This window comes from Podarcis melisellensis (assembly GCF_964234715.1).
Source record: "Podarcis melisellensis genome assembly, chromosome: 10".
Lineage (NCBI taxonomy): Eukaryota > Metazoa > Chordata > Lepidosauria > Squamata > Lacertidae > Podarcis > Podarcis melisellensis.
The window spans coordinates 60,232,435-60,240,630 of NC_138542.1; the positions used below are offsets into that span (position 1 = coordinate 60,232,435).

The window sequence follows — 8,196 nt, forward strand, 5'->3', positions numbered from 1 at the left end:
GTGCCACTAAGATCACCCTGAAAATACATGAATTAAGGATGGAGGTCCGTGCCCTCCAAGCATGTGCAAGAGCACCTTTCTCAGAGCATTGAGATAGCCACAGCTGATCCCCAAATATCTACATTTGGCCTAGGCATGCAGTGAGAGCGCAGGACCTCTGAGCAGCCTTGCTCCCAGGCAAGGTAAATTAAACTCTGGTGGTGGAAACATATACAGTGGTACCTCGGGTTACATACACTTCAGGTTACATACACTTCAGGTTACCGACTCCACTAACCCAGAAATAGTGCTTCAAGTTAAGAACTTTGCTTCAGGATGAGAACAGAAATTGTGCTCCAGGAGCGGCAGCAGGAGACCCCATTAGCTAAAGTGGTGCTTCAGGTTAAGAACAGTTTCAGGTTAAGAATGGACCTCCGGAACGAATTAAGTACTTAACCCGAGGTACCACTATAACGTGAACTTCTTTTAAGAAAAAGAAAAGAAAACTGTGCCTCTGAACATATGCAGAGTACCTTCACCATTCATTTATAACCCACCCTTCTTCCAAAGAGTTCAGGGCAGCATAGCTAGTTCTCCCTCCTTTTAACATCACAACAACCATGCAGTGTAGGTGGTATGTTAAGAGAGAGAGGGGGGGACTAGTTTAAAGTCACCCAGTGACTTATGGAGCTGCAGAAGTGGAAGTGAACCTCAGGGCCCTTCCAAGATACCCTTTTTATTGTGCATCCATGCTGGTTTGAACTCATGCTATCAGGGTGGTCATAGGGAAACCCACCACCAATATTGTTTGCACCTGCAAAAGTTTTGGGGTGGACATACTGTTCCATTCCCAAATCAGTGCACGCCCCGTAACTTCCTGCAGAATTTCCACTTTTAAAGACTATAACTGTTACTTTTGTTTTTGTCCGGCTTTTGTTAACACTTTCGTCGCCTCTATAGCAATAATGAGACGCCATTGGAGAAGCGTCGCAGAAGAACAGATGAAACCGACTGAAGTTTGGATGGTCCAGTTGGTGCTCTGAGTGCTGGATCAGGACCTGGGAGACCAGGGTTCCAATCCACACTCAGCCACGAAGCTTGCTGGGTGACCTTGAGCCAGCCCCCGTCTCTCAACCCTGAACCTACCTTGCAGGTTGTTGTGATAATAAAATGAAGAGTGAGGAGAACCACATTGGAGGTTCCTTGGAGGAAACGCTGGTATATAAATGCAATTCAAAAAGAAAATAAGTACCAGAATCCACCACTATCATTGCATCACCCCCCCCCCACAAACACACAGTCTCGAGGGGCTCTCAGTCTCTCCAGTCCTAGCAGCCCAACATTGCCTTGGCGGGTGGAAAAAGTTCCTAGGATTGAGAAGCCAGGATTCCTAAACAGCCCAGGTGGCTCTGCTCTGCGAATGAGCCATGCAGGTAACAGATGAGGGGGATCCGTTGCTGAATCCCAGATTTGTGGGTGTGTGGCTGGGGAGAATACCGAGCCATTTTATAGTCCAACAGAAGCACCAGCTTTGGTGGACGTCTGCCCACTTCCTCAGAGCCTCGAAAGCTTCTACCCCCATAAATCTAACAGCTTTTAAAGGTGCCAGGAGATGCTTTCGACGAAAGAGCAGAAGACGCCAACCTCTCTCCAACTAACTCCCTCAACCTCTTCTACCCTGGAGAGGAGCGAAAATCTTCAAAATATGCACTCCCCACACCACACCTTCCTGCACCTGCCTCCTCAGCAGCTGCAATCCTGCCCTCCTCCCTGGGGGTAAGTCCCAATGAACGTACTTCTGAGCAGACAGAATAGTGAGAGTGCCTGACCAGGACCTGGGAGACCAGTGTTCAAATCCTCGCTCGGTCATGAAGCTTGCCGGGTGACCTTGGGCCAGCTGTTGCCTCTCCAACTAACCTACCTCGCAGGGTTGCTGTGCAGATTAAATGGGGAGCGGGAGGGAAAAGGCGGGGCATAAATGCAATCGATAAAAATAATAAACAAGATATGTAAGCTTGCAGCTTTGTGGTGTTGTTGCTGCAAAGAGGGGATAGAAGGACCCCTTCCAAGGAGTGCGTCTCCTTTTCCACTCTTTCTCTCGCTGTCATTTTCTGCCTGACAATCATAGAACCGTAGAGTGGGAAGGCACCTCAACGGTCATCTAGTCGAACCCCCTGCAATGCAGGAATCTTGCGCCCAAAGCGGCACTCGAACTCACCACCCTGAGATTAAGAGTCTCGTCCTCTGGCTTTTAAACCTGGGAGACTTCTTTCCGCTCTCCTCCCCGTTCATCCTTGGGAAGGACGAAACAAAACTCTTCCTTTCCGGCACATTTTAAATGCAAATTACCCGCCCACGATCCCGGAGATCTGCAAGCTTGTGGCGGCGGCACTTTTCTCCTCGTGCTTTTGCCGCAGCGATGGAGGGGGGGGGAATCACCCTTCCAAACGCGCAGCGACCCTCGGTCTCCCATCCGGCGAAACCGACTCACCTCGCTCAGCCTGCGCTCCGGGAGGCAGCCCCTCGAGGTCAGGTCTTTCCCCGCCCGCCTCCAGCCCAGCAACCCTGCGGCGCTGCAGCAAACGAAGGGACCCGGCGTCCGGATCAGAGGCGCCGCCGAGCCATGGACAGCCTCCCGGATTCTTCGGCTAGCGGCAGAGACTGCGGCGTTTAAAAAGGCGGCGCGGCGCGCAGCGCTCCAAAGCAGCCCGACGCGTCTCCCTCGCTTGCCGGCAACGCTGTGGGAGCAACGAATCACGCCGCCGGTTTTTTTCAATAGGGGGGAAAGGAAGCTCTAGGGCGCCACCGGCAGGCCGCCGGGCTTCAAGGCGGCTCGGGGGACCGCATACCAAAAAATGGCAGCCTCGAGAGGTGAGGAGGCAGAGTTTATTTTCGAGCGTGCGCGTATTTGCGCAGCGAGAAGAACGCACGACCGAAAAAGTTGGAACAGCTCCCCGATGAGGAAAGGTGGCCGCACAGGTTTTTTGTTTAGTTTGGGTAAAAGGCGAGTAAAAAGGAAACGTGGAGTACAAAACGATGCGTACGGAATGATAAAAGTGGCCAGAGCAGCAGTTCTCAATTTTTTCCCCTCTGGGCCACACTTTCAGCATAAAAATTTGCTCACCGAATTTTTTCTCTATAAGAAATACATTGGAAAACAAAAAGAAACAACCCCTAGCGGTGCTTGATGAATAACATAGAACACAGCTGCTTCATAATATAACCAGGGGACCTCTGGTAAGTATAAAACAATGCAGCTACCGAAGAACACGAATCATTCCCAAAATATAATTATAAACGGCAACTGGGATTGTCCTCAGCGTCACTGGATGCTCTTCCTCTCCTTCTGAAAAGATATCTATCCATATTCTGCAAATAGATAAATTGTGGTATTATACTATATGACACAGAAATGTTGAAATGTTTGCTGGAATGTCCTTGAATCTTCCCATCTTGCCATCCTCTTCTGCCAGACCTGTGTGGTGCACCACACCCTTTGAAACCACCGGGATAAATAAAACTTTTCCTCCTCTCCTGATACTGAATGTTGGATAAAGCAGAATGTTGGAAGGTTCAGGGCAGGCAAAAAGAAAATGCTTTCCCCCCATGGTGCATGTAGTTAAACTGTGGAACTCGCTGCCACAAGAGGCAGCGATGGTTAGTAAACTTGGATGGCTTTAAAAGAGAATTAGAGAAGTTTGTGGAAGGCTATCCATGTATGCTCCACTTCTACTGTCAGCTCGGGTTCATTCTTAATATCAGCCTAGTGCCCTTCAGAATTTTTTGGACTGAAATGATGAACATCCCTGACCTTTGGCCATTCTGGCTGGTGCTGATGGGAGTTGTTCAACACATCTGGTTGGGAATGGAAGCTGTCCAGCCTTGGCCCCTTTTCAATACCAGTTTGAATTATGAACTTACTGGATGCGCTTTCGAGTGAAGTAGCCTCTGGACCAATTTGTGACCAAATTCCAGGTCCATATATATTTGCTTTATTCGCAGCGAACATTTTTCTTTAAGAGCCCTTTAACAAGATATAAGAGGGTGCTTTGGGGAGCGAGCTTGTTTCTTCACTTTGACAAGAAGCACGTTTCCAATCAGTTGTTACTGCTCAGAGGTTATTTTTAATTCAAGGTACTCTCTTAGAAACGAGACAAGGCTTGCAAGAAGGGGAGAAAGAATCAATACACCGGTCCATAGAGGTTTCCCGGCAAATTGTCTTTGCAACCCACATGAGGTCTGCTTCAATGCAAGCCTGGAAATTGGCGATGAGTCAAACCCCGATAGGACTAGAATCTCTGTTATTCTTTTTCCATAATGGCTCTTAGGCATTGAGCTAGAGGCTTGTGTAACTACCATCCCCCCCTCCCAAAAATATGCCACTCCCTGAAAAGCCAGCGCCTTAGGTGCATGCTCCCCCACTTTGAAATAATATATATTTATTAACAGCAGAAAGATGAAGGCAAAGATCTGGCAGGGTAAGTGCTAGAATTCAGGTCTCAGCCCATTCATATGGTCCTTGTGTCTTTGGGCCTTGTTCAAGATTTGCCTCCATCTCCTACCTGCTTAATTTGTCTGTTAATCAATTGCTTTCGATTCCCCTCCTCAGAAGCATGCCTGAAGGTCCAGTTTTTTAAAGAAAGCAAGGCATTTATATTTCCCCCCCTCCAAAGCAAGCAACCCACCCTCCCATTCTTCAGAAAACACATGCCCCTTAGTGAAGCAGGCAGCAGAGGCATTAGTGTGCTATGTTGACACCTATTGTGGCATTTTATTATTATTATTTTTTAAAAAAGCAAAACTCACCCAAGTGGAATGTTAAAGTTCGAAAGCTACATAGCAGAGGGGGAAGCAATAATGCTTCTTCCATGAGATCATTGGTGCCAACTGCCTGGTGCAAACGCAGTTTGATAGCACCACCTACAGGCCACATTTGTGCTCACAAAAGGCTGGATTAAAACGCTCCCATCAGCAATCTATCCTATCGCTGTGGGAACCGGTGAAACTTTGTGACTTCTATTAATTTTCAGTATCTATTTGAGGTGTGCAAATCAACCTTGCACCATGAAACTTTAAAAAGAGACCCCTGATTGCAAATGGTTTCAGTATATTTTTCTCTATAGTGTTGTTGTTTAGTCGTGTCCGACTCTTCATGACCCCATGGACCAGAGCACGCCAGGCACTCCTGTGTTCCACTGCCTCCCACAGTTTGGTCAAACTCATGCTGGTAGCTTCGAGAACACTGTCCAGCCATCTCATCCTCAGTCGTCCCCTTCTCCTTGTGCCCTCAATCTTTCCCAACATCAGGGTCTTTTCCAGGGAGTCTTCTCTTCACATGAGGTGGCCAAAGTATTGGAGCCTCAGCTTCAGCACCTGTCCTTCCAGTGAGCACTCAGGGCTGATTTCCTTCAGAATGGAGAGGTTTGATCTTCTTGCAGTCCATGGGACTCTCAAGAGTCTCCTCCAGCACCAGAATTCAAAAGCATCTGCCTTCTTTAAGGTCCAGCTCTCACTTCCATACATCACTACTGGGAAAACCATAGCTTTAACTATATGGACCTTTGTTGGCAAGGTGATGTCTCTGCTTTTTAAGATGCTGTCTAGGTTTGCCATATAGTAAGCTGGCTATAAATCAACTAAATAAAGGAAAGAAGGTCTTCGCACTGTGTTGGAATGCCCAGCAAGCTGTAAGCAAGATGAACTTCCCTACATAAGGAATTACAAAGTCTGGGTACAGTGGCATATCCAGGTTGCTCCCATTCACGTGAATTGAAGGGGACAGCTGAGCACCCTCAAAGGGATGCGTGTGAAGAGAATCAATGCCGGTGGAGGGTGCTCCATGCATTTCACAGAATCGTAGAGTTGAAAGGGATGATGAGGGTCCTCCCTGCAATGCAGGAATCTTTTGGCTGACACGGGGCTCGAACCCATGACCCTGGGATCAAGAGCCTAATGCTCTACTGACTGAGCTATCCCAGCACTGGAGCCCCAGGGTCTACAGCAAGATGGCTGATTGGAGTGACTTGAGAGGAAGGAAGGTGCAGTTGTTGGCTATTTCAAAAGACAAGAGTACACCTCAAACTGTTGGAGAGTTACAACACCTTCTGTGGCTACAGAGACCGATATGGGAGAGACATGTTTTATTTCAAGTGGGGCAGATGAAGGCATCCCGCTTTGCTGCCACAGGTGCACCATGGCATTTCAAAGAACCTCACTTTCTATCACTGCCCTATTCACACATGCATTAAGCAATCTCAGTGCAGTGCTGCCAGCTAGTGTTTCATATTTAACAGAATACGGATTGCTGTATATTTAAGGTTTGCTTGCAGGGGGATGAAATCCCTTGTCCAAAACATTGTGAATCAATTGGTCTAAACATGAATGGTTCTGAAGCTAAGCAGCGATCAGCCAGCAGTGAGTTTTCATCTGTGAATCAATCCGGCTTTTCCCCCCAATTGCCTTAGTGTTGCTAGACCAAAAGGACTGCCCCACAGATTGGCTTGTTGACCAGCTCCCTTTTCCCTTTTCCTTTTTTGAATGAACAAAAAGGGAAGCTGATGGAAATATTTACCAGCTCCGTTGCCTGGATACTGAAAGACAATTTGTCGGCTGCAGTCAATGGCGTGCCATGAAGCCTTTGGATGAAAGGCCACGTTCTTTGTTAGCAATTGGTCTGAAGAAGGCAAACTAAAGATTTCGCTTCATAATCCATTTAACATGAGATATGAAAAGATCTACATGGGTGGCACAATGGGTAGTAAGGCCATTGTACTGACTGATACGGCTACCTATAGTGTCAGGCAGTTCTTTGTTTGTTTGTTTGTTTGTTTGATCCTTCCTTCCTTCCTTCCTTCCTTCCTTCCTTCTCTTTTTTTTGGATACAAATTGTTGTATCCTATTAGAAAGGTAGGGACGCGGGTGGCGCTGTGGTCTAAACCACAGAGCCTAGGGCTTGCCGATCAGAAGATCAGCAGTTTGAATCCCCGCGATGGGGTGAGCTCCCTTTGTTTGGTCCCAGCTCCTGCCAACCTAGCAGTTCAAAAGCACGAAGTGCAAGTAGATAAATAGGTACCACTCCAGTGGGAAGGTAAACGGTGTTTCCGTGTGATGCTCTGGTTCGCTAGAAGCTGCTTAGTCATGCTGGCCACATGACCCGGAAGCTGTATGCTGGCTCCCTTGGCCAATAAAGCGAGATGAGCGCCGCAACCCCAGAGTCGTCCGTGACTGGACCTAATGGTCAGGGGTCCCTTTACCTTTACCTATTAGAAAGGTATGCAGCTGTGAGGGGACGTGGCCATGACTATAGGAAAGAGATACAGCACTGGTGAATTTACTGCTGAGTTGCAGTTCCCCTTCCTGCACTTCTCAAGGTGGGGGCACTGTGGAGCAGCAATTCCTCTCCTCGTACGCCAGGTTGCTTGGTTCAAAGCTTGAGCCTGCTGCTGCCTCCACGCGTCTTGTTTGGCCTTGGTGGAGCAACTTCAAGGGGCCACCGAGTGGCTGCTATTTTGTGTCTATGGCCCAGAGCGTAGGCAAGTGTAGTTTCTGTAATCATCAACTCTTTGTCTAGAGACAGACTGATTACCGTTTCCGAGAGACAGAAAAGGTGGCCAGATGGCATCTATTTCATGGAGAAATCTTTCAAAGAGGATTAATTTTAACACAAACTCCACACAGTAACGAGCAACCAGTCTAGGTTAAGCTGGATGTTTCCACAAGTCGGTGCAATTAAAATGGATTTGCGCAAGTTTTTGAGGATATTCTGAGGCTCCCGAGAAATCCATCACATGCAGAGAATTTCAGCAGTGGAAACAACCACTTCCAAATGTGGAAATCAGCATGGCTGACAGATTCTAGGCTCCTGAACATTCACCCTGATTTGCTTGCACAAAGCTTAGGAGGAGGTTAGATTCTATCTGGTCTTTATTGAGTGTCCGTTCTGATTTGTTTGTGAGTAGGTTAAGCAGGCAATGAGCATTCATCCTGCATTCGTCCTGATTTGACTACAAGGTGTTTAGATGTCTTCCTGTAAATCATCGTTCTCCCTACGCTTTTCAATGTATACCCACACCACTTTCCTAGCTGCAAAAGTCAGTTTCGATTTAAAAGTGAATTTGTTGTGCTAGGGTATACGCTTTGGGAACCTCCAGATGTCCATTTTATTGTGCCTTGGGGGCAATCCTAGACAAGCACAGAACCATAGAGTGGGACGGAACC

At 47.6% G+C, this 8,196-nt stretch overlaps 1 protein-coding gene across 2 annotated transcripts in view; it reads right to left on the reverse strand.

Annotated features, from left to right (window-relative positions):
• RERG (RAS like estrogen regulated growth inhibitor) overlaps positions 1-2,740 on the reverse strand; it is a 91,107-nt gene extending 88,367 nt beyond the window's left edge. Inside the window, exon 1 of one of the 2 annotated variants that reach the window (XM_081927476.1) lies at positions 2,471-2,740. The gene's annotated coding sequence lies outside the window, so the exon portion shown is untranslated. The remainder of the gene's footprint in view (positions 1-2,470) is intronic. The other variant, XM_081927475.1, reaches the window with a different exon arrangement.
• Positions 2,741-8,196: the final 5,456 nt, after the last annotated feature.